General features: G+C 56.0%; 1 protein-coding gene across 6 annotated transcripts in view; it reads left to right on the top strand.

The window, feature by feature from the left end:
* Positions 1-982: 982 nt before the first annotated feature.
* The window catches only part of RBFOX3 (RNA binding fox-1 homolog 3), a 518,131-nt gene continuing 493,639 nt past the window's right edge, over positions 983-25,474 (top strand). For 2 of the 6 annotated variants that reach the window (XM_009191383.4, XM_017951046.3), the window contains exon 1: positions 984-1,309. The gene's annotated coding sequence lies outside the window, so the exon portion shown is untranslated. Of the gene's footprint in view, positions 1,310-25,474 lie in introns of all 6 variants that reach the window. The other 4 variants (XM_009191385.4, XM_021928085.2, XM_009191384.3 and 1 more) reach the window with 3 other exon arrangements.

Raw genomic sequence — 25,474 nt, 5'->3', positions numbered from 1 at the left:
CACCTCTGGTGCTGTGTGCCAGTGGTGGGCTGACCCCAGCAGCCGATCTCTCCTGCCTTTCCCGAAGGTCCCCACTCCACTGTGTCCTGCTCCCTCTGCACCAAGGATGGAGACCCTCCCAGAATCCACACCAGGCCCCTTATCCTACAGGCTGGGGGAGGCTGGGACTGGGGACAGGAGCTGCCTGATCTTCTGATTTTAGGGAAATCCTAAGCTGACCTCCCACAGTCCTTCCTCTCCACCCAGGCGCAGGTGGAAACGTTTAAATGGGTTGGGTTGGCCAATCTGGACTAACACCCTGGAGTGGGCCCAGTGGCTTTCTCTCCAGTGATCCCCCAGGAAGTCAGGGCACCTGGGCTTAGTGAGGGCGTTTGGGGCGTGTGGGCAACTCATGGCATGCGGGGTGGGCAACTCATGGCATGCACCTGGGCTTAGTGAGGGCGTTTGGGGCGTGTGGGCAACTCATGGCATTCGTCCCTGATGCTTGGTGACCATGTCCCATTGCTGGGGATCCCTGGGCCTGGGAAAGAAAAATGGCCCCCAGGGACAAGGAGGCACAAGGGCAGGGGTCCTGTTAAGGGTCACCTGGGCTGAACCGCCCCCAAGATAGCCTTGAGGTGGGGAGGGGCAGCGGGCTTGGGACTGCCCTTGAAGGGACCAGGGCAGCACTGGGTTCTGGGATCTCCCGTGTGTACTCCACCTCTTCTGTGCCCCTGCCCTGAGGGGTTGGTGCTGAAGGCCGCAGGGTGCTGACCGCCTAAGCCCACCCGGCCATGGCTCTCCCCGCTCCGCCGCCCTCCCCGGCCGCGCGACCGCCCGAGCCCCCTCCCATGCCGCGCGCTACGCGCGCCGCCGGAGCTGCCACCACCGCCGCCGCCGCCGCCGCCGCCGCCGCCGCGTGCTCCTGCTGCCGCCTCGCTCCAGCCGAGCGAGCCAGAGGAACGAGAGAGAGAGAGAGAGAGAGAGAGAGAGAGAAGGAGGGCGGAGAGAGGAGGGAGGAGAGAGAGAGAGAGAGAGCGAGAGAGAGAGAGAGAGAGAGAGGAGGCGGCGAGGGAAGAGCGAGCGCGGGGCTGCTCCGAAGCCAGCAGAACCTCCTGGGACAGCGGCCCCAGCCGGGCCCCAGCAGCTCGCGTGGTCGGAGGAGAAGCAGCTGCCACCGCTGCCGCGCGAGCCCGGCCTCGCGCGCCCCTTGCCGCCGGCTCGCCGGTGCCTGTGCGGCCCCGGGACGCCGCTGCCCGCTCGGCGGCCGGGATGCAGCCGGGGCATGGCCGCCGGCCCCCAGTCACCTGCCGCGGGGAGCGCTGAGCCCGTGAGTAGCCCGGCCCTCGTCGCCCGCCTCGCCCTGCGGCGGTCATTCCCATCGGGTTGAGCTGGGGGAGGGGGGCATGGCCGGGGAGGGGCGCGTGGGACCCGGCAGTGGGAGGCGGGCTGCGGAGCGCGGCCCGGGCTGACCCGAGGGCGCGTGGGGTGGGGTGGCGCCCTCGGGGTCAGGGGTCCCTGCGCGGGGTCGGGGTCCCTGGGTCCCACCGGGGCTGGGGTCCGTACGCTCTGTTCGGCCGTGGGCCAGAGGGGAGATTTTGTGAATGGGAAGGCCCGGGGGTCGGGCTCCATGGAGACGCCGGGGAGTCCCGCGCGCTGCGTGGCGGTGGCAGTGGCGGTGGCGGTGGTGGTGGCGGTGGCGGCGGCAGCGGCGGCACAATGCCCGGCGCGGGGAACTCCCCGGCGGGGGGAGGCAGAGGCGCGCGGAGATCCCGGCCCCGCGGGGCGCGTCCAGGGAGGCAGCCGGAGCCCGCGCGGGTGAGAGAGGGGCTGGCGACCCGGCGGTGGTGCAACGTGCGTCTGTCGCGGCACCCAGGCCCGGAGAGAGCCCTGCCGGGGTCCTCTGAAAGGAGGATCGCGGAGAGGTTGATGACCCAAAGGAGTTATGGGGAGGAAGGGGCTGCCACAGCTCCCCAAATAGGAGCCGGCCCGCAGCACCGCGGTGTGCGCGGGGGCTGAGCGGCGAGGGGCGAGCGGCGCGCAGGGCCCTACAGGGGGCGGGCTGGGGGCGCTCCGGGCCGAGTCCCCAAGCGCGTTAGGGAGGCTCGAGCCGGAGCAGAGGCTGCCTCTCCTAAGCCTTGGCTGCCCCCAGGGGCTAGAGCAGCGCGGCCGGGCTGGGGAAGCCGGGCACGCCCCTGGCCCAAACTTTCTGCCCCGGTGGCCCCGGGCGGTGGGGGGCTCGCCCCAGGCGTCTGGGGCTCGCACCCTCGGGAAGGTGGTCTCCTGTGGCGTCTCGGGGTGGCGCGAGGCCGGTGGTCATTTTGATGCTGCGGGTCGCAGCCTCCCTTCCCCGAACGCGGAGCCTCCCCTGGCGCGCAGCCCTGCAGTGTTGGTGCGGGGACCCAGACGCGGCGCCCAGCGTGGAGGGGCATTGGGAACCTGTCGGGTCCCCTAGCGGCCCTGGGATCCCTGGTCTCACGTGGGGTGGGGTGGGATGTTCCCGGAGTCCACTGGCGGGGGCGGGGGCCCAGCGAGGTGGGGAGAAACTCCTGGATGACAGAGCTGCCTCCCCGTCCCCTTTGCGTTCCAGCTTTGGCGAGGGAGCTGATTTATTTAACGATCACTTTTAAAAAGGACTCCAGTGGAGCCGCTAGTCCCGACGCGCCAGACACCCCGCGGTGGAGGCTAAGGACAGAAACCCAAGGGATCCATCCGTGGGTTTAGGTCCCCCTTCCTGCCCCAGCGAGGTGAAGTCGCTTCTCGGGCGCTCCTGGTCGCTAATTTCCTGCTGAAAACGCAGGCTGGACTCGGGGACACTTCGGGTACGCACCCGGGCGCCCCGGGCACTTAGCGTGGAGCAGGTAGGAGGCTAATGGAGTGGGGTCGCCCGTAATGAGGTCTTTCAGCCGGAAGCTGGCTTCGGTTTTACTGGTCTGCAAAAAATAATGGAAAAAAAAGTATAAACATTGCGGCAGAACCTGCTCATTAAGTGTGCATCGCGGATTCGGGGCGGATGTCTTAATTAGGCTGCGTTGTTCACGGGGATATTACACTAATTAAAACCAGACCCTCCAGGTGAGCGAAGATTGTGAACGGAGAGAGGGAGAAAAGTTGTCGAGAAGGCGCTCCCTGATGAAAGCCGAGTATGGGCCTCTTTGGGGGGCGCCCCAGGTCACTGAGCGCCAGCAGCATGGCGGGGGCGGAGGAGGGGAGCCTTCTTAGAACCATCCCGGCTTGCCTTCCTTCTCCGCCTCCTGCGGGCGAGGAGCTCCCTTTGGCCGAGGACCGAGGCTGGCCCCCCCGCCCCTCCCCCAGGACTGGAGGCCTTCCTGCGTGGGCGCCTCGCTCACCGCACACTCCTGGAAGCAACGCTTAACCCCTCATTTCCTGGCTGACAGCTTCTGGGAGGGCAAGGCTGTCCCCAGGAGGGCGACAGAGTGGGTGACGTGGGAACCCCTGAAGGGGTTAAGGAGCAGAAGCACGGTTGAAGGGACGCACCCAAGCCGAGACAGCCTGGGCCTGGCGAGTTGGCTGCCTGCGTGCGGCAGGGGTTGCCACTGGTGCTGGGCTGTTTGTTGCATGGCTGGGGTTTTCGGGTGTGAGTTGTCCATTTCTAGCAGCTATCTACTCCCCTCCCCCCAAAGGAAAAAGGGAACCTGGATGATTGCTTTGATCCACCTTCCTCAGGTGCCTGGGGCCTAGAGAGACCCGTGCCCAGCCCGGGGACCTCGGGTCGCCTCGGGTTGCCAGGAGGAGCCAGGAGTCCAGGGAAGTCCCTAGGCTCCGCCCCTTACTCGGATGGGCCTTTGCTGCAAACGCTCCTCACCCAGTGACCTCGGTCGGGAGCCACAGTGGGGCTGGGAGTATTGACTGCCCTTCGGCAGGGACTAGAGGCTGAGCTGGAGGGAAGGTGGCGGCATGGGCGGCCCCTGCCTCAGTGGCTCAGCAGGCACTTAGCGGGCGCCAGCACCAAGGACAGGGCCGAGGCCTCCACAACTTGCCCTCCTCGTCCTCCCTCCTCTACATGGTCCCAGGGCCGCTGGAGGCGCTGCGGGCACCGGCCCTCAGGCTGCTGAGGACATGGGGAGGGCTCCCAGGCTCATTCAAGAGCCAGAAAAGCCCAGGGCCTGCGAAGAGGTAATTACAGCAAGGAGGCCTCCTGGGTACCATTCCAGAGTGGGCCTTCTGTCCTGTGCCTGTCACTTACTCAACTTGGAGCGTGGCTGATGGCGCATCGCTGAAATGGAAAGATTATCGGGCTCTTTGGTGTCTGGGGATGGCCAGAGAAAATGCCATCTTCCCTGGCTGGTTCAGCCCTGCTGCCTCTCCCCTGCAGCCTTCTTTGCCACCTCTCTCCCAGCCACAGTCAGCCCTGGCCTAAGGCGCCTTCACACTAATGTGTGGCAATTGGAGGTGCCTTGCTGCTGAGGGCGGGGGCCCTGCTTGGTTTATCTGCCCCCTCCCCGTTATATGCAGATGGTGGTCTGACCCATGGCACCTGTGCGATTAGGAAGGAAGGAATGCGTCAGTCATGCTCCTCTCCTACTCAGAAGTGCCAGAGTGGTGGTGGTGGGGACGCAGTAAAGAGAGGAAAACATGTCAGTGGGCCGGAGCCACAGCGCTGAATGCGAAACTGCAACATTATTTTTCAGCCCTTGCAGGGTGGGGCTTCCCTCCTCTAGCCCAGCCCAGCCCAGAGCCTGCAAGGTTTGGTCGGTTGTCTCCCTGTGTTTATTTATCTCCACACTCCTGCTTGATACTCTGTTATAAAGACAAATGGAACCTGACACGCGGCTGACATTTGGTGAGGAATTTTTTATTTTTAAACAAGTGAAGGGGGAAAAGCCATCTTGAAACTTTCTCCCCCTTCAACAGAGACCCGTTCCTCGGGAACCTACCATCCCCTAAATCCCTGCCTGCCACTGGCCCCTGCTCCTGGCACAAGGCACTGGCTTCGTAAACACATCCCGTTTGCACCTCCACCCTTGGATAAGCTGCAGCATCTCTCCACGCTCTTTCATAAAGCAGCACGGCATTTTCACAGGCTCATGAAACATTCAGACAGCCTCAACATCTTACTTTCTGCTGGCTGTCTGAAGTAGGCTGCTGTCTGAGCCATCCCTGTCCTCTATAACATCCTGGGTCTATCTCCCTCTCTTCCTGTCCGTCTGTCTCTTCCTCTCCCCTCACTCTTTTTTTCTCCTGTGCTTTCTGAGTGGTGCAGATGCTTACTGTGTGATTTCCTCCTTGCATAACTTGTGAGGGTTGAGGATGGCTCTTGGTTAATGGTTGCATGGTGAGCATGCAAGGAGCATTGCATACATACATACGCTGTGCATACACAGCGGGGCCTGCTCTGGGTTGAGGACTCATAGACAGACGAGTCACCTCCCTTCAAGAAATACCACGTGACACAGACTGATTTGGTGTATAAAATATAGACATTTTTAAGTGCAATGCACTTAGTAAATTAGTTTGCTATCACAGTTTCTCCAACACATAAACTGACACCAAAACACGCCTTAGAGGGAGACTAGAATAATAAAGAGTATAAAGTCTGTTACTTTATTTGTAGCTTGGGGCAAGCTCACAGTCTATCAGTTGCATTTTGAAAAGTGTGGTCAGGTTCTAGGTGGAAGGAGCCGTTCTGGATGCATCTTGCTTGGGTGCCACGTGAGTCACCCTCTTGGCCTGGGAAAGGACCGTCCATCATCTTTAATTTAGGGGCTTAGGGATGTGCGATCACCACTGTGTGATAGGACTCGTACGGAAATTACAAGTGCTAAGTGGACAAGCATGTTTTCTCCCAAAGCAAAGGCCAACTCTCGAGTACAGGGAGCTTGGTGTCATCAGGCCTCTGATCCTGGCCCTTACCTGTAAGACACACGGGGGCCTTGACTGTTCTGGCCAGGCATCCTTCTGGTTTCTTCCTGGTCTCTAGACAGACCAGCAGCTAGAGATGGTCTCCTTGCCCCTCCTCTCTCTCCTCACTGCTGCTGCCCCTGCAAACTCTCTGCACTTGAAACATTGACAAGACAATGGTACTGAAGGCTCTGCAGTCAGGGGAAAGGGGGCAGAAGAACAAGGGATGGGGTGCTCTCCTCTATGGGGAGTGTTCCCCTTGTGGGTAGAGTAAGCTGCGGCTTGGGGAGGCTTTTTAGAAGTGACAATCAGTCTTCCCTTGGATCCGTCTCCACTCCTTCCATGTAGGTCGGGGCCAGGTCCTGCGGGTTCCACCTGAGAAGTGGGTTGTAACTTGCTGGTGTCAACTTGAGTTGGGGGTCCTCAGCCTCCATAGTTTCCTCTTAGGACCAAGAGCCAAGCACTTGGTATTGCAAGTTTTCTTTTAAGGTTTAATTATTTCTGCTCAGAACATATTCCCAGCAGAAAAAAGAAAGAGGGAGAATTTATATATTTTTAGAAGGAGTTTACTTGCTTGTTGCTTTGGTTAGCGGCTGTGCTGAGAGCTTTCTCCCAAGATTCCAGAAGAACAGAGGCCTAGGTGGAGCAACTGCACTGTACCTGGCCATCTCCCTCCTGGACCCACCACTGGCCATCAGCTCCGTATGCACAGGTCTCTGCTTGGCTGGCTGCTCCATACTTGGGAAGGTGAGCCCACCCTTCCTTGAGCGCTGGGCTGTGAGTGGAAGCCAGCTGGCGAGGAAGGTGGCCGGGTATGTCTGTTTTAGCCCTTTTAGAAAATAATCCCATTTGCGGGCAAGGAAACTGCCCGAGCATAGAAAGCTGCCACCAGCCAGCCCCTGAACAGTTTCAAGTCCTTGTTTGGGGGCCCGGTTGAGATCATAACATGTATCTTTTGTACTAGAGAGGAGGATCCTGTGTGCCTTTATATCTCCAAGGCCTCTTGTCTTGCTTCAAAAATTCTCCCTCCATTAAAACAAACAAACAAAAGTAACCCGGACCTCCAGATCAGATTCTCTTCTGCAGGGCCACCCATACTGTAGTGGAGGCAGCGTACCAGGCAAACCAAGGGCACTTGCAGAGTTCTGCCCGTGAGCAGCCCGAACACCACGGACTGCAGTCCTTCTCACCCACGTCTCCTCGTCTATGACACCAGATGAGACCCAGGGATGAAGATGGCAGGAACGGTGGCCCCCAGAGTCCAGGTGCTTCTCCTGCCCTTGCTCTCATCCTGCAGTTCGCATCCTTGGACACCAAGCAAATGCCCATTCCTGGGTCAGGCTCATGTCTCCGAATCGTTTGCTTTTAGGCAATGGTCATGAGAACATGGAGGAGCAGGCTGTCCTCAGCAATGAGATTTTTAATGGAAAAATGGGAACCTCCTTTGGAACCAAAGGACATAGAGTTTCCTTGTATTAGGAAGGTCCACAGTTTGGAGAAAGATTTAAAGCAGTACAAACACCCTGGTGCCTTTAGAAATCATTTCTCACTAAACTTTCATAACTCCAAACTCTTACTCAATGCAAATTAGAGGTTTCTCTCCTGGATTACATCAAAAACAACTCCTATTTTTTTCTGGAACTTTTGAGGTCAGGGGGCTGGCTGAAGCTCCAGGGTCTGTTCCTAAGAGCTTCTGGGCACCTTGGAATCAAGCACCTGATGATGGTGACCTCTTCTTCCCCACCCCAGCCCACCCCACCCCACTTTTGAAAAAGCAATGGCAAGAAGGGGTTTTTAGCTTTTTGTTTTCAGCAACGAGGTATGAGGATGACTTTCTAGTGCATCACATGGGAGAGCCACACACACCAGTATGTCCCGACATTACCTGTCACCTTGAGAGCCGCGTAAAAAAAGGAAACCCAGAATATGCTTTAAACTGGGTCCGTGCATAGGCTCCCGATGGGCTCTGCAAAGCCTACTGACCTGCTCTTGACACCTGCCCTTCACCCTGGAGGTGTGGCTGAGTCTTCACTTGGTTAGTTTTCGTATTCATGGGAGGTTCTGAGGTTGTACATCTTGGCAACTCCCCAATCCCATCAGCTCATTCTTATAAGACTCACCCTTTGCCCCCAGGGCACACACAGTTACATGCACATTGAAATGGAAGCGACTTCTGAGCAAGGCAGTATGTCAGTTACCTTTCATGAGGCCTTAAAGCCTGTCAGGGCTGGCCGCACAACCTGTGGGTGTAGTGAGTGGATTCGGCCTGCACCTGCTGGCTGGTGTGAGGGCTCTGGGCAGGGACAGCCTGAGGCCAGAGCTGACTTCTGATGGTGGCAGGGTTGCCTGCAGCAGACCGCTGGGGAGGGCGTGCACCCTTCCCAGCCTTGTCACCCAGGGCAGGCTCTGGAACCTCAGTTTAGCCAGCTGAGAAGCAGGGACTGCTGCGTGGATCAGGGGATCTATGTAAAGCTGCTGACGTGGTAAATGGGACCCTTCCCTGGGGCTATCCACCTGGTAGAGGGAAGAGCACGTTGCTAGGGTTAGGAAGGGTCAGGGTTAAGGAATGGATTCCGAACTCTTCCCTGTGGGCACAATTATCATGCTGCTTTAAAAGAGCTCCTGATAAACTTGCAGATGCTAGGATGGAAACAACCCTTAGCATGTCTCTAAAGAGAGGGAGGGGTGTGAGGAGACCCCCCACTCCCTCGGGCCTGGAAGGGCTCCCTGGAGCAGCCCCCAGCAGCTCATGTCCTTAGGAACACCCTGAAGCCAGGCAGAAGGAAGTGAGGTCCTGTCTGTGGGGCCGTGGACTAGGTGGTTACCCTGGTCAGGCCATCCAGGGAGCAACAGGGCTCCTGCCTGTGCTGTGCCCGCGCAATGGGCCCACTGTGCTCTCCCCATGCCTCCACTGCCAGCGGGGTGTCAAGAGTACCACAAGGAGGCCAGGGCAGGGTGGCTCACACCTGTAATCCCAGCATTTTTGGAGGCTAAGGCAGGGAATCACCTGAGGTCAGGAGCTCAAGACCAGTCTGGTCAACATGGTGAAACCCCGTCTATACTAAGAGTACAAAAAATTAGTTGGGTATGATGGTGCACACCTATAATCCCAGCTACTCAGGAGGCTGAGGCAGGAGAATCACTTGAATCTGGGAGGTGGAGGTTGCAGTGAGCCAAGATCACACCACTGCACTCCAGTCTGGGCAACAGAGCAAGACTCCATCTCAAAAAAAAAAAAAAAAGAAAAGAAAAGAAAAAAAAAGAGTACCACAAGGAGAGAGGGGCACTGCAGCAGGTCCTCTTGCTTTTGCAAAGGGAGTGGCATTGGATCATCAGGGACAAGGCTCCAAACCATGCCAGTTGAATTTCCCATGAGGGAGAGGAAAGGAAGGAGGATCATGGCCTCCCTCCCCCAGCCCTTCCCGGGCTCCTTTGAGCCTACAGTTTGCAGCCACATCGCTTACCGTGCAGGCTGAGGGATTCCAGCCCACCCCTGCCTTCCCTGTGGCTATGTTTTTGGATCTCAGGTCTCAATGCATGAAAAACCGAAGCACAGCTTTGCAAAGCCCATTAGAAAAAAAACAAAGTGTGTGCTTTTATTCTTTCTGGAATATTGCCTATCATTGATGTGAGGCCATTAGGCACAGCTGGGGGCCCCACGGCAGGGACGGGTGAAGTGGAACCAGAGACCTGAGGGGCTTCTTCCACAGGCTCCTTGTAGACCTGGGACGGGGCATGTGGTTCACCGGTGTCCCTGGCTGCGTGCCCCCAGCTGCTGGGGAGGAGACCAACAGTGGTTGATTGTGTTCCTCTCAGGGGTGCTATCCAAGGGTACATTATTCAAGTATTTTGGAATCTTGGCAGAAAAGAGAAGAAATTTAAGGTGAGAATTACTGTTGTCAGTGGCGTAACATTATAATCAACACTCCCAGAGAGCCAATGCTGTGTTGAGCTTTATCGTCCAGAAGTCTGTTTGATATCTTGACAGCTGGGAACCTTTAGCTGATGGCCAAAGGGTGGGAGGGAGAGCAGGTGGACGATGGCCTGTGTTTGATGGGGGAGCCTGTTACCCTTTTCCTCACTGTTAAAGCCTTGTGATGGTGTCTGGGACAACTTTACGGGATGATTAGAGGCCATCTTCCAGCGGGTACATTTTTCTTTCTCACCGGCAGATCTCATCCTAGGACTGTTGAGAACGATACACCTAGAATCTGCCTGCTTTTAACTCTAACAGCATCCTTGGGCCACGGACGGGGGGCTTTCTGCAGATCTGCCCTTTGTGTTTGAAAATACATCTGCCTGTGTGTGTGCGTTGGCAGCGTTGCCATAGCCAGCATTCACTTTCCTGACTTGCCCAGGCTGCAGCATGCAAGATGAGTGTTGCATGGGTACCTTCCCGCCTCTTAGACTTTTGAAATAGAGCCATCTCTCCAGAACAGACGGGCACAACTAAGACAGGTCACTGATAATAGTATCAGTATCTACATGCTAAGACACAGCTCGCCCCATTTCCCACGGGGTTCTTTCCTTGGTACAAGTCACCCAGGAGACTGACTTTGGGAGAAGTAATTTCTCCCCCTTCTGGGTATGTTTTGCTCAAAACCTAAGAAGAAAACTCACAAGACCAGACTAGGAAAATTTCAGCCCCCAAGGATAATTTTTCAGAAAGTAATGAGCACTAGAAAATGAGGGCTATAAAGGAAGTCTTTAGGTAATAATCGTAACTATAATGTTCATCACTTTGAAGTGCATTAATATATACTAAAATTACAGAAAATATTAAGTCTGCTGCAGGGGAAGGAGGCGTGCCTTGGAGCTTGTGGCTAAACCTCCTGGACCAGCTCGGTTCTCCCGGCCACAGCTGGGGCTCTGTGGCCCCTGGCCCGTCCCTGCCCTCACAGAGACACGCGCCCTAAGAGAGGATCCTGTGGCCCTAGCTGGGGCCCAGTTGCAGACACCGTGAAGGCTGGATGGAGAAGCAGTATGCCCCGCAGCGGGCTCCTTCTGGGGCTGTGATGTTTTATAGCCTGGCAAGGGAATGCCAAGACTCCCTAAGGGCCTGGCTCACTTTATCAGGGTCCTGCTGCTTGAGAGCGGGAGCCTGGGAGGTGAGGTGTGTAGATGCCCTAGACGTGGCCCCTGGAGGCTGCAGTCAGGCTGAGGCATTCATTCCTCCACAGTGGCCCTGGGGTGGGGGAGCAGCCGGGGCACAGCTGTGGCGGCCGCATGCTTTCTCCTGCTGCCTGGCTCTCTCTGTTCCCCTCCTGACCCCTGAGCCTCTGCCTCTCCTGTGTTCCCCTTCCTCACTCCCCTCTTTCACCTTCAGAGCTAGCGGACTTCTCCAGGCTGCACGTAGGCAAGGGGCTGGCAATTGGAGGTCAAGCAGGCTGAGCTTGGAGCAGCGGGAGGAAAGATTTACGGTCCTCCCTGCCCGGCTTGATGGACAATTAAAGCTGTGCACGGTTGGAGGAGAGCAGTGTCGTGAAGAGTCAGGATGGTCAGAATAAATCAGTCACCTCCACTTAGACGGCTGAGCTAGACTGCTTCCCCTGGGGTGTGGATTTGAAGGTTCCGGAATGGGCTGTTCAAAGGTTTGGCATACTCTGAGCTCCATCAGAGTCAGAGCCTGAAGACCCTGGGGGTCTCCTCACAAATGGGGCGTGTGCTGTAGGGAATTAAGGGAAAATTCTGGATAATGTGTTTAGAGGGCATTTTGTCTCCAGGGTACCTGGCATCTGCAAGAGTCTCAAACCTGAATGTTTGGGAGTCAGGATAGTGGACCCCCACCTGCAAGCAGAACGTGTGCACGCATGTGCTTGTGTATGCTTGTGCACATATATGTGTGCACAGGTGTGTGCATATTAGTGCACACGTGTGCACATGTGTAGATTGTACATGCATGTGCCTGTGTGTAGAGTGTGCACACAGGCATGCATGTGCATCCTGTATGTGTCCATGTGTGTGCATGTATGTGCACATGCACAAGTGTGTTTCTGCATTTGTATGTGTACCCACATGTACCTGTGTGCATGCATGAGCATATGTGTGCCGTACATGTGTGAGCACATGTGTGTGTCGTGTGTGGGTACTAGTGCTTGCCTCTTGGACATCGCAGGCTCCACTTGTGTCTTTAAACACACACACCCCTCTGCAAGGCTGCCGGGAGCTGGGCTTCTGAGCATCCGCCAAGCCCTGCGGCCGTCCTTCTTCATTTGTTCTGTGTGTTATTTCAGTACCTTGAAGACTCTGGCAATTTCCTCAAGGAAACTTTGTCTTTGTGGAAATGAGATGCCAGCACTCCTCGGCCCTCCCACTGGCTAATTGATGATATGATCCCGCGTGGGAGACTTGCCATTCCTGGAAATGCTCTTTATTTCGTGGGCCCCCCCGCCCCCTGCCCGCCATCGTCTGATTTCTACGAGCTGCTGCACATGAGGTGCAGGGCTGGGCGTTTGCTGTGACTCAGCCCATGTGCCAGGCCTTTCATTAACTTGGATACTACAATTATGTGCGCCAAGAGACTGCGAGGGCCATTTAGGATTTTTCTCCCTTTAAGAAAATATTCCTTTTTCCCCAGCCAGGTAGCCCAGCCCTTTGCCTCTGCAGCTGTGGCCCAAGCCGTGTGCTGGCCCCAAGCGCTTCTCAGCTCTCCTGGCACCGACCTGCAACAAACTCTTGCTGGGGGGCTGGGGCTCTGCCATGGTTCTGTCGGAGGTGTGCAGCAGGTGGTCAAGGCAGCCTGCCCTTGGGAGCCACAGGATGTGGCCTGCTGTGGCGGCTTCACGGTCACGGTGTGAATAGCAGCATGCGTGCTTTTGTGCCTGTGTGAGCACACACACACCCCATCGGCACACGGGAGGATGACCTTTGGCACAGCACACCTGCTGCTGTGGCCTGCACAGAAAAGGGCTGACCCCAGGACAGCGGCTCCCATTCGCCTCCATCAAGGCCAGCTGGACCCTTCACGGGGCCCTGGGAATTTCCGAGTGTGGGCCGTGGGGTCATGTCATGTGGGGATGGGGTTGCACTGGTCTCCTGCACACACGCACGCTGGCCAGCATATTCGTATGCTCGCAGGGGTCGCCTGACCCTCTTCCTCCACTTAGGAATGTATGCATGGAAACTTGCCCCTGTGGGTGTCTTGGGATGAATATTTGGGGTCCTGGGGGGTCTGGATTGCAGAGTAACTGGGTACTGTAAGAGTTCCTCTAAATGTCGGGGCTCTTGGGGAGGGGGAGGCATGCAGCACTTCTGTGGGTGGGTGGAAGGTTAAGGAGGGGCCACCCTGGCTCAAGGTCACCCCACGGGGAGCAACCTGATCTGAGGACAGACCTGCCCGGGACTCTGGGACTGAGATGAGACACTTGCTTCCCCCTTCAAAGGTCGTGAGATTCTGGGGGCACAGGCTGCCTTCCATATGGTGCCCACAAAGCTCATTAAAAGCACCATTCAGAGGCCTTATCTCCAAAAGGAAGGCAAGAGTCCAACCCACCTAAGCACCAAATAACAACTCAACAACTCAAAAACTTATTTTTTTAAACTTCCTTGAGTTGCCATGGTTACTTGCACGGTCCTTGCGTCTCTGTTGCTCTACGTGGAGCTGCTTGGAGGAGGAATTAAAACCTCCAGGGTTCACCCCTTGGAAGGGCCTGTTTGTGCTCCTGTGTGGAGGAAAAGAGCTGGAGAAGGTAGGGATCTTCCAGGACCATGGGATGTGATTTTCCAACATTGCACTTCTGAGATGCTGGAGACGGAATTTGTCTCCCACGCTAAAATAATTATAGCCAGGAGAACAGAGAATACATCATTCTAAGTTAAGGTCCTTAACAACGAGGAGGGTGTGTGCGCGAGTGCATGTGTGTGAGTGTATGCGCATGTGCGTGTGTGTGTACGTGTGTGCGTATGTGTGTGCATGAGCGTGTGTGCGTGTGCATGTGTGTGTGTGTGCATGTATGCGTGTGCATGGTCGTCTCTGCATTGCCACCAACTTCCTCCTGGAGTGCTCTTTTGTACTGGCCACGTGTGTAAAGGCAGTGGCAGCTGAGGCCCCTGTACCTGTTGGCCGGCCTCCAGCAGACAGTGCTTCCTGCTCCTGTGGCTTGTGCCCAGGCAATGCTACTGAGGTGCAGATATCTGCAGGGGGATTTTGGGGAGAATTGCTAGTGAGGGATGGGAAAGAGGGTGGGTCAAGGAGGAATAAAGAAGCCAAGACTCCTTCTGACCAGGCTCCTCTCTGCTCTTCAGACTGTGGGGTTCCATCCTCCTACCTGCCATGGCTCCATGGGGAGTCCCAGGGCCCAGATGTGGCCCATGCAGCCCAAAAATTAGCTGCAAAGAGGAGAGTCCATGCTGTGGGCCAGCGGTTTGCCCTAAATGCCCCCTGCCTGGGGTCCGATTGTTTCTCCCCCATGGGATGGACAGACTGGCAGGTCATTTCCACTTTGGGGGCCCTGCAGCCCCAGTGGCTTTTGGGGGTGTCTGCTCCCTGCTGGCCACAGGGAGAAGCTGTCCTCCCTCTCTCCTGGGAAGGCAGGAGCCAACCCCTGCCTACAGGGGGCACTTAGTAGGTGACTGTGGATGCAGAGGCTGAAATCAGGTGGTACCTTCTAAGTGTCAGGCTGTAGTGACCGGTGAGGAGGGCCTTCCCAGACCCTTCTTGTCCCAAGTGGTCTCAACTTTCCCTCTGTTTCCCGCCTCACTAGGCCATCCCTTCCTCCTGTCAGGCGGGGAGAACTGCTCCCCAGCGCTGGTGCTGGGCCACAGGGCCACACACAGGATGACGGCAGAGGGCTCATTCTTGGCCAGGGCTCTTGTTTTCCCTCGTGCCTCCTCTTTCTGCCCCGGGTGGGGGCGGGCAGAAAGCCCTTCTACAAGTCTGTAGGAGGACTGTGTCTGTTTTGCCATCTTACCCGGCCAGCCCTCTCTCATTCCCAATGCAAACCGGAGTCCCTGGAGCACAGCTGGGCTGGCAAGACCAGATTCCCCAATTTGAGGCCAGTCTTGCTTTTCCATGGCCGGGATATTTTAGCAGCAAGACAGGAGGTGATCTCAGGCTCCTGCATTGCCTTTTTGGCAAACTCATGAGCTCGCAGTGTGAGGACAGGTGCTTTCTCCAGGAAGCATTTGGGGTGAATGTGTGTGGCAGCCAGGGGGGTCTCCCTCATGAAGTCCTTTCTTATGTGTGGCCAGCAGGAGGAAGGCCGAGGCCAGGGGTGACCCCAGCATTTCTCTTGCAGAGTCCTAGGAGTGGCTTGGCTCATTAAGTAGATGGTGAAGGCCGATGGGAAGGTTTTGGATCCTTCTATCAACACGGGACATAGCGAAGCCATAGGTTATCACTGGGTGTATCTAAAGCGGTGAGCAAGTGGGACGTACTGACGTAGACAGGCACACAGAGGACATGAGAAGCATCCACAAAGCCTTCCTCTGGGCCTGAAGTCAGCACCTGCTTTCCATAGCACTTTCTGGGAGCTGTAATCAGCACTGAGAAGGAAGAGCAAAAAATCACAGATCCTGGTGGGCGTCTGCAGCTCCGTCTCCCGTGTTGGGCTGTAAGTGCTTTGCGGGCAGGGGCTGCAGCTGATCCACATCTCCCCAGAGCACCCAGCGTGGCTCTCCGCTCATGGTCCGTTCTCCGTCAACATGTGTTGAATTCTGACAGCTGGCTGGGGGGCAGGGGTCTTTGTGGCTCATTAGCTCTGTGGCCAGGCTGGGCCCACGGTGGGTGGCCCTGGTGGGTTTCCGTGCCTTGGTTGTTTCTGCCTCTAGAGGCTCCACTGAGAAGGGGTAGGAGGGTGTGCCGGAGGCCCTGGTCCACCCCTGGCTGGTGCTAGGCACACTCTCTCCCTGCTAATCAGAGAGCCCCAGGGCCTCGGGGCAGAGGGCTGTCAGAGGGACAAGGACCCTGGTGATCTGCAGGACAGTCACTGTGGTTTCTGGCCCAGAGAGGAAATGGGCCCTGGTTCTGCCCTGCGGGTTCAGTGGGGCTGTGCTTCAGCCTCAGGAGCTTCCTCCCCTCCTTCCCTGGAAGTGAACCTTGGAGCTTGTGCGATTGTTTCCCAGAACCAGAGTCAGCTGCCAAATAGAGCAGACTGCCTCCGAAAGGGGGGTCTCAGATGTCTCTTTGAGCCACCCCTCTTTCCTGGGCTTGGAGTGAGGAGTAGATGAGAGGGAGGGAGAAGTACCAGGGAGGTTCTGGATTGCTCTAGAAGATGCCAGATAATTCTGGAAGATATCCTGAGGCTCCTCCAGATGTGTGACCCTGGGGCCAGCTGCATCCTTCGGAGCGTAATGTACCCCGTCCACAGGGGAGTACACTCGTGATTATTGATGCTAATGGAAAACAGAAGTGGAATGGATAATTCAAGATGGCAGATGAATCAATATTATTTATATTTAGCCTGTGAATGCGCTGCATATTTCTCCGCTGGCAGATTGGGCTTCACAATTATGTTTTGCAGAATCCAAGAATTTGCTGCCCACGGGCCAAGGGCTGCCACCTTGCTCTTCCTCTAGGAGGGTTTTTGGAAAGCATAGGAGCCCCTCGTGACTTGGCGGCCGGCTTAGAGGGAGGCGCCAGGTCCGTCCTCCCCTCTGCGCGGCTGGCATGCCACTTCCCACAGGTCTCCCCGCTGCTGACACACTCCCTGCAGCCGGGGATTGGTTAAAAGCGTTAAAGAGAGAATGGCCTATTCATACACACGGTGGGTTTTAGGCAGCTGCTTTTCATGGATGTGGAAAGAGATCCACAGTCCATTTTAGTGGAAAGGAAAGATGGCAGAGCTGTCAGTGTGATTTAATCCTAAAGCATGTGGACCTGGTGCACTGTCTTGTCTTCATCTGGTATTCTCAGTGCTTAGCCCAGTGCCTGGCACAAAGCAGGTGCCCAGCGAGCGGTTGCTGACTGAGCATGTTCTTCGCTGGGGCGCTGTGGGGCTCAGTGGCGGGATCGGGTTCCTGGTCTGGGGACCCAAGTCTGCTGCTCCAGGGAGCTGCGTGTCTGCGCGCCGGTTTCTTTCTGGTGAGCTTGACCTTGCACCTTGGTGGCCCCATTACGGTCAGCCTCGGCACAGCTGGAAAGTGGCTCCTTTCTCTCAATGCCCATGGCTCTTCAGGCGGGGGTGGGGGTCATTCATCTTGTTACTGCAAGGGTGAGATGGGGAGCGTCATCCCAGGGAGTGGGATCCGCGTCTCCTGGGGGTGTGTCCTGAGGACTCCGTTCTTGGTCAGCACTTGTGCCAAACGTGGTCCCGTCTGGTCTCCTCTTTGAGGACCCAGTAAATGCAAACCTTCTGGCCCTCTGTGTCGCACCCACAGGGGATGGAGGATAAGAGGAACCACATGTGAAGACTCAGAAATTGCCAGTGGAGGCTTCTGAGGGTGGCTTCTGGGGTGTGCCGAGGGTGGGGGAAGCGCTGGGTGGGTGCTTCCTTGCGCGTTCAGAGGTGTCCCTGGAAGGCCTCACAGCTGCCTACACCCCTGGACCCTGGACGCCAGAACCTTAGTGTGGGCGTGGTGCTCTTTGACATCCAAGTTTAAAAAGATGGGCTCTGATTTGTAAGGTGCCTTACGTTAGACGTCACATTGATTTACATCTCTATATTTAAAAAATTGGCCCTGCTCACACTGCCCTCAAGGAAGAGTGCTGTCGGGTCCTGCAGTCCCAGGGACAGGAACAAGAACCTCGAGGTGCTGGGTTTGTGTGGCTCGAGTCCTCCCTGTGCAGGGCCCGGGCTGCACAGCCGGCTTTAGGCCCAGGTGGCCCTGGAGTGGACAGCTTCTGAAGTCAGCATGTGGGAGGCAGGGCCTGGAGGGGGTTGGCTGGTGGTGTGAACAGGAGCATCTGGGGACAGCAAGCTATTTCCGTCTCTTTCCTCGCTGTGGCCTGGGTGCCTCCAGGTGCCTCCAGAGGGTCAGGGCTATGTCTTCCACTTCTTGTTTGTCCCTGCTGCCCCGCAGAGTGCCATTTCTACAGCTCCATATGCAGAATCTTCTAGAAGAAAGACCTTGTTTCTGGACTAACCCCTCAGTCTTAAAAGCTTCCAAGGGTCTTAAAGAACATTCCAGCGCCATCTCAGCCCTTAGTTCTGAGACCTTTCTACTTCCGGTGGAGAAGGGGGGTCAGGAGACCACCTCCACCCTCTCTGGCACATAGTAAGTGCTTAATCAATGTTGCGAGAAGGCAGGAGGGACTGTTGCTCTGTCCCGATGAGTCAGACAGAGGCAGGTTCATCTTCCTCAATTGTGTGCTTCCTCTGTATCCCCTTGAACCTAAAAACAGCTATCTCAGGAAGAGGGAGGACAGAGAGTTTGACTGATGGATTCCCCAGGTGCCCCAACCCTTTGGTCCAAGTGCCTCCCCACCCAGCAAGTGCCAGCAGGTTTTGGTTTCTGTCCTGGAGCCCTCTGGTGCCATACTCTCTCCATTTCCTCTCCTGGCCCTTGGGAGCAGGGAGAACAGACGTTGGGCCGCCGCAGACGACCGACTGCCCGAGGCCGGGACCTGAACTGGTGCCCAGTGTGCCCATCGGGTTCTGTTGCTCCCGGACTCCTCTTGTCGTTTTCAAAATCAAGATACAGAAAAGAAAACTAACATGTGTAGGAGCCACAACCACATCACAAAGTTATCTAAAGTGAGCAGGCCACTCTGGTTCTCAGAAATTAGATTATTTTAGAGTTTCATTGAATTAAGAAAGGAGTCCTCCCTCAGTGTTCCCAGCTCTCTGCCCCTTCCTCTGGTAGCCCCTCTCTCCACGCCCACCCTCCCGCGGCCGATGAGAGATTTTCTGGCGGTGTCAAGGCAATGTGACCTGGTTCTGTAATAAGGAGGAGGCTTATTAGAATGAAGGCCTAACAGCGTTAAAAAAGCAATCTTTGCAAGATTGAGGCCACAGGGGAATTGTAAATTCTCAGCAAAGACCTCATTTAAGGATTGGAATAAAAACTCGGCATGCGTGTACAGGCGTGCACACATGACGCGCCCTCCAGAAGCAGACTTAGTTTACAAAAAAAGAGCTGGGAGAAGGAGGGAGGATTGGGAGCTGCCAGGGAAGGGCAGGTGGTGTCCGTCCTGGTGGGATGTGGGGTCTCCTGGGGGTGTCTGCCTGCCGAGAGTAGGCTGTGGACACACGTGTTCCTCTCTCATGGGTTTTCTCTGCACCTGCACCCCTCCCTGGAGCAGCTGCCACCCACCTCTGTCCCCCGAGAGTGGCAAGAGCCCAGTGGAGGCTGCCTTCCCTGACCCCCACCTCCGATCACTCATGCTTTTCACCTGGTGGTTGCTGCCACTAAGCAGTCTGTGGTTTGGGGCCTGCCAGGTCAGGAGTGCAGGGGGCCACGGGAGCAGGGGTATGGGGTGGAGGGTGTGCCAGGTCAGGAGTGCAGGGGCCATGGAAGCAGGCGTGTGGGGTGGTGGGTGTGCCAGGCTCCTTCTGAGTAGTGAGAAGGGGCAGGGGAGCACATGGCTGTGGGATGAAGTCTAAGGTGCTGCCGTCGTACAGAACATTTGGGATGAGCCAGGACCACCTGTACATTTCCCTGTCAAGGGTCCCATGCTGCAGTGCCGTCTGAAACAGACAACAGCCTTGGTTTGGGCCTGCTGGGACCACCTTGGGAGTGGCTGTCCCTGGGAGAGTCCCGGCGTCCTGAACCTGCTTGTCCTGGGCTCAGCTCAGTGGGAGAGGAGGGAGTGTGTCCACAGAGCAGGTGGGAGTGTGCAAAGGGAACCACTCCCCACCCAGCCTTACCAGGGACAGGCAGTCCACGGGGTGACCTGGAAGGTCCCCATGGACCCAGCTCCAGTTGCCCACAGGGTGACCTGTTCAATAACACTGTATAAACACACATACACATTCTCACACTACACACACGCACACATGTCCACACACATGCACTCACCACACATGCACACGTGTGCACATACTACACATTCCACACATATTACACACGGCACACACCACACACACATTTACATATGCGTATGTTCACACACCACGCACATACACAGGCATGCATATGTACACACACGACAATACTCCACCCCCACACACATACACATGCATGCATGCATGCACACATGACAATACTCCACACACACACACCACACACACACACATGCGTGCACACACAGCAATACTCCACACACACCACACACACACGCACACGTATGTGTGCACATACGACAGTGTTCCACACCCTGCAGAAACACACACACATGCATGCATGCACACATGACAGTACTGCATATCCCACACACACCACACACACATGCGTGCATGCACACATGACAATACTCCACACCACACACACACCCCACACACACACACATGCACACACGGCAATACCCACACACATTCACACACATATACACGATGTGTGTACATAATGACAGTGTTCCACACACCTCAGAACACACACATGTATGCATGCACACATGTGACAATACTCCACACACAATTCAATACATACATGCATGCATGCACACACACACACCACATCCCACACACACGTGCATGCATGCACACATGGCAATACTCCACACACACCACAATACATACATGCATGCATGCACACACAATACTCCACATCCCACACACACGTGCATGCATGCATGCACACACACACTCCACCCCTGCACACACCCCATACACAGTGCATGCATGTGTGCACACACTACAATACTCCACACTCCGCATACACACACTGCACACACCACATACATGCACACGTTTACACATGCCACGTACCACACATGCACACCCCTCCACACACCCTCTGTACGTGCATCCTCCTCCACACACGTGCACACATAGCTTTTATTCCATCCTCGTCAGGCTCCCGGATAACCGCACGCCAGCTTCCTGGACTTGCTTTCAAACCAGCAATCTGTGCCCCAACCCTTGCCCCAGACTCTGTTTTCAGGGGCTCCAAGCAAAGGCGGTGACCCTACAGAGAACACACTACTGTTTGGGGCTGAAATCCAGAGGGGACAGGAGGCCCAAGAGGAAGGAAAGATGGGGATGGGCTGGGGGCTGGGGGCGGCCGCCATCTTCTCCTGGGACCTTCGCTGCTGTGCCTGGCTTTTATCACTTCAGGCTGTGCCTGGAACACAGTAGGTGCCCAATAAATGTGTACCAAAGAGTCTGGTGTCCGTCGGATGGGCAGAGCCTGGCTGGGGGTTCTCCTTTTTGGTGCCAGGATTGGTCCTGGCCATCGTGTGTCTCCTGTCCCCAAGAATTCTAGAGTGGCAGCGTGGCTGTGACAACACTCTGAGTTTCGAGATGAAGGAAGCCCCTGAGATAGCAGGGCTCATTCCAGCAGTGACTTCCGAAGCCTTGGCCCCCAGTGACACCTGTGCCCGGGGGACACATGGCGATGGGTGCCGACCCCCAGGGCCACGTGACTGCCGGGTTCAGGAGGCCTCTCTGGGATCTCCCCTCATGTGGGAACCTTTATCCCCCATCCTGGCTCTTCTCCTGGACTCCTTGTTTCTGGAACAGTGAGCAGGCTTTGTAAGGAAGGGGCAGCGACAGCTCCCTGCTCCCGGGGCCCCAGCAGACACGGGAACTTCTCCTCCCTCCGAGGGCTGGAAAGCTGCTTGCAGGCTTCTTTTGCACTCCCGAGAGGCTGGATGCTTGGTGAATTCTGAGAAGTTGGCTGCAGTCTCGAGGCCCCTTCTTGGGGTTCATTGAAGATTTCTTTGAGATTTGGGGTGGGGTCCATGTTGGCTGTGTTTGCCATTGTCCTCCCGGGGGCCTTGTGGCGATGAGAACTCTTACCCTAGGGCTGAGCTGATGTCCTTGCTTTCTCCTTTTCGTTCTGGTGAGAAAGGGGCCATCTGAATGCCAGGGGGTGGACACGCGGCATCCAGGGAGAAGGCAGGGGAAGAGGTCTGGTCTCCTGCTCCACTTTCGGTGCCAGGTGGCCAGAGTGAGCTTCATTGGTATCCTGGACTTTCCGCCTCCTTTCCTGGAGGAGCCCCAGCTGGGATGTCCTGGGAGGCGGACTTCCCTAGACATCATCCCAGCCCCAGGAGACCCACAGGGAAGGCAATTTACATTTCAGGTCATTAAAAAATAAAAAAGCAACCCAAGGGGGCTGGGAAGGAAATAACAGTCCCAAACTTGGCAACAAATAGGTTGCAATTTTTGGAAGCTTTTTTGTGTGAAGAATGAGTTTCCAGCTCTGCAGGAATATCCATGTGCCTTTTAAACAAAGGGCAATTATGTGCAATCCATCTTTGCTTTTGTGGGCTTCCTAGGAAGGATTCTTGGAGTCTTTGCCTCCATCTAGCCCCCTCCCTTTTAAAATGACAGTCATGTGAAAGTTTCCAAATAATTGCTTGTCTTTTACCGTGTGCTATCTTGGCGCGTGTCTGTCCCCTACCAGGGCCTCGTCCCCTGGGGTTCTTATCCTGGGGATAGGACAGATGGAGACAGTAAAGAAGTGTGTGGCCTGGGAGGGGGGGTCTGAATGGGCAGGTGGGGAGGCGGTGTTGGGGCAAAGCTAAGGCACATTGGGCAGCACAGGAAGCACCCCCAAATGGGGCATTTGTCTCCCAGGCCCCCATGGCCCCTGCAGTGCCCTCCAGGGAACGCGTGGGGGGTGGAGGGCACCTTCCCTGCTGCCTCTTCCTCCTCTTTCCTTTTCTTCTTCTTTTTTAATCTGAGGGTTTCATTTTCCAGAAGCTGTCATTTTATATAAACCTCGCGCTGAGGCACATCCGTTCTCACTGCCAAATCTCCACATCAAACGCTGGTGTCCACCATTGAACTGACAGCCCTCCCCAGCGTGCCTGGGCCTTGCCGAGACCTGGAAGGACAGACCCCCCGTGGTGGGACGATGCAGGCCAAACACACGTGGGGGTGTCGGGGTGCGCGGGGGGTTTTGGGGTGCGTGTGACCCCTCTTCACTGCTGTTCTCCAGAGCCCCTTCCAGGGGGTCCCAGCTCCTCCCCGTGCATTTCTGGTACAGCGCCCAGGGCCTCCCGGGGAAGCTCCAGGAGCCTGGGCAGGCAGCAGGGAGGGGATTGGGAGGGAAGAGGCTATCCGCTCGGGCTGAATCATGTCCTCCGAAAAAGACATGTTGATGTCCTAACCTCTGGGACCTCAGAATGTGACCTTAGAGACAGGGTCTTCTCAGAGGGGATGGGGGACCCTAATCCAACAGAACTGGTGTCCTTATCCGCAGGGTATATCAGGACACAGAGGCACAAACAGGGGAGGGTGATGTGAAGAGACAGGGAGAAGACAGCACTTGGCTGGGCTGAGGCAGCCACAGGCCACCGGCACTCAGGGGAGCACCCAAAGCCAGGAGAGGCCTGGGGTGGATTCTCGCTTAGAGCCCCCAAAAGGAGCCCACCTGCCGGAGTCCACACCCTGACTCAGACAGCAGCCTGCCACAGCGCGAGAGGATCTATGCTGTTGTTTGTGGCCGCCAGTGTGTGGTCCTGTGTTATGGTAGCCCCAGCGCTGATGCCCCCTCTGAGGCATTCCTTAAGTTTCCTGCCCTTGAGCACTGCTGTGCCCTGAAAGACCTGTCCAAGCTCAGGATGGGGTCTCACTATATGGCCCAGGTCCAGGCTCAGGACGGGGTCTCGCTATATGGCCCAGGTCCAGGCTCAGGACAGGTCTTTCGGGGGAGGGCTGTGCTTAAGGGTGGGGACACCTGCAGGGTGCTGTTCATTTTTAGGGAAGCAAACAGCAGTGAAGGAGGTGTGGGGTGGGCCATAGCTCAACAGATCAAAGAGAAATTGGCTTGCAGGTTCTTCCTAACCCAGGGTGAGGGTGGTCAGTACCTTGGTCAACTATTATTTATTTTCCTGGCTGCAGCAAGGTCTGTGCTCGGCTCCTGGAGAGGCAGGAGGAGGATTTGATGCCAAGCCTGCCCTTAGAATGTTTTTTGGTCTTCGTGGTGGGGTGAAGCCCAGAATGTCTCCTTGCACCGAGTCCCCAGGGGGAGAGTAAGATCCATTGTCAAGTGCATTAAAAAACACGTGAGAAAATGCCCAGTCTTGGACCTGGCTCAAGTAAGGCTCAAACTCATTTGTTTATGAACATTACCGTGAGCTCCAGAGCTGGATCTGCATGGGCCAGCTCCAGCAACTGCACCCCACCTGGAAACTCCTATTCATGCCTCAAGACCCAACTCAGGCCGAGTAAGGTGGCTCACGACTGCAGTCCCAGCACTTTGGGAGGCCAAGGTGGGAGGATGGATTGAGCTCAAGAGTTCAAGACCAGCAATATAGCAAGACCCCCCTTCTTTACACAAACATTTTAAAAAAAGAGCCAGGCATGGTGGCATGCCCCTGTTGTCCCAGCTACTCAGGAAGCTGAGGGGGGAGGATTGCTTGAGCCCAGGAGTTCAAGGTTGCAATGAGCTATGATTGTGCCACTGCACTCCAGCCTGGGTGAGAGCCCATCTCTAAAAAGAAAAAAGACCCAACTCAAATGTTCCATCCTCCTGTGAAGTAGCTCTGTCTGCTTCCCCCTGGGCTCCTCCATCGATTCTCCCACAGCCTTTCCCCCTGCTTCCAAGTGGGACCTGGATCAAGGTCCTGTGGTTCCCTGGTTACATACCCCCTCCCTTCCTAGGTGCCACCTGGTCCGAAGCTTGTGGTCTAAAGCTTTCTGGCTGGCCTGCTGCTCTGTGGGGGGACCTCACCTGGCTGAGTGACTTGGGCAACTTGGGGCTGAGGGTCCTGGCTGAGTGGTTCTACTGGGTTTGTAGGCGATGCTGGTGTCCCCTGGTTACTCTCACCAGCCCCCTTCTCCCAAACAGGATTGGCCTGGCCATCACAACAGATAAGTCCAAGTTAGGATGAAAACAGCAGGGGCTGGGGTCCCCAGCCTTGCTGGTGTCTCCTGCAAAGGACACTGGACTGTAAGGTGGAGGTCTTGGGATCAGGCTGCCATGGACGTGCTGTGTAAGGTCATGCCACCTGGGCTCCATGGAGCCTCTCCCATGCAGTGTGGGCACCACTGCTGCCCTTTACATTGCACAGGAAGGATGCTGGCACCACAGTGACCAAGTGTGGAAAGAGGCTGTCATGACCAGCCGTGCTCCCTTCTCCTCACACCACCTTCCTGTTCTCAGGGTTGCGGGGCATCTTGGAGAGTCGAGGAGACCACCACAGGGTGGGTGGTCTGGGCCTCCATGGTCCACCTTTCTGTCTTGCATGCACCAGTTACTCTGGCTACAGAATTCTTGGGACTGGACAGTTATTGAGTCGATTTCCAGTGATCTTTCTTGGACCGGTTTCTGCATCTGTAGCAGCAAATCCATTTTTTATTTTACCTCCAGTGTGGAATTTTCCCAGTTATTTTAAATAAGTTTCATTTGTTTGTGCCTGGAATTCAGATAAGTATTACCAGCCTTGCACAGATGCAAATTCAGAGTCATAAAGGAATATCGACAGCCGTTGCAACCACATCACCATCTCTCATGCAATCAAATGCCCTGGCTGCCGTCAGAGGAAAATGTAGCATTTGAAAAGCTGCAGGAGAATACACTCTCCAACAAATAAGATGGGCTCTCCAGAGAAACCCGGGAGAGGATGCTTCTGAGAACTCTGCAGGGACATTCAAAGCAGCTTCTGATATTTCTGATTGAAAACATATGAAAAGAGAAAATCAAA

This window comes from Papio anubis, chromosome 17 (genome assembly GCF_008728515.1).
Source record: "Papio anubis isolate 15944 chromosome 17, Panubis1.0, whole genome shotgun sequence".
Classification (NCBI taxonomy): Eukaryota; Metazoa; Chordata; class Mammalia; order Primates; family Cercopithecidae; genus Papio; species Papio anubis.
The sequence above is the reverse complement of the archived record's forward strand: the minus strand, read 5'-3'. Positions and strand labels throughout refer to the sequence as shown.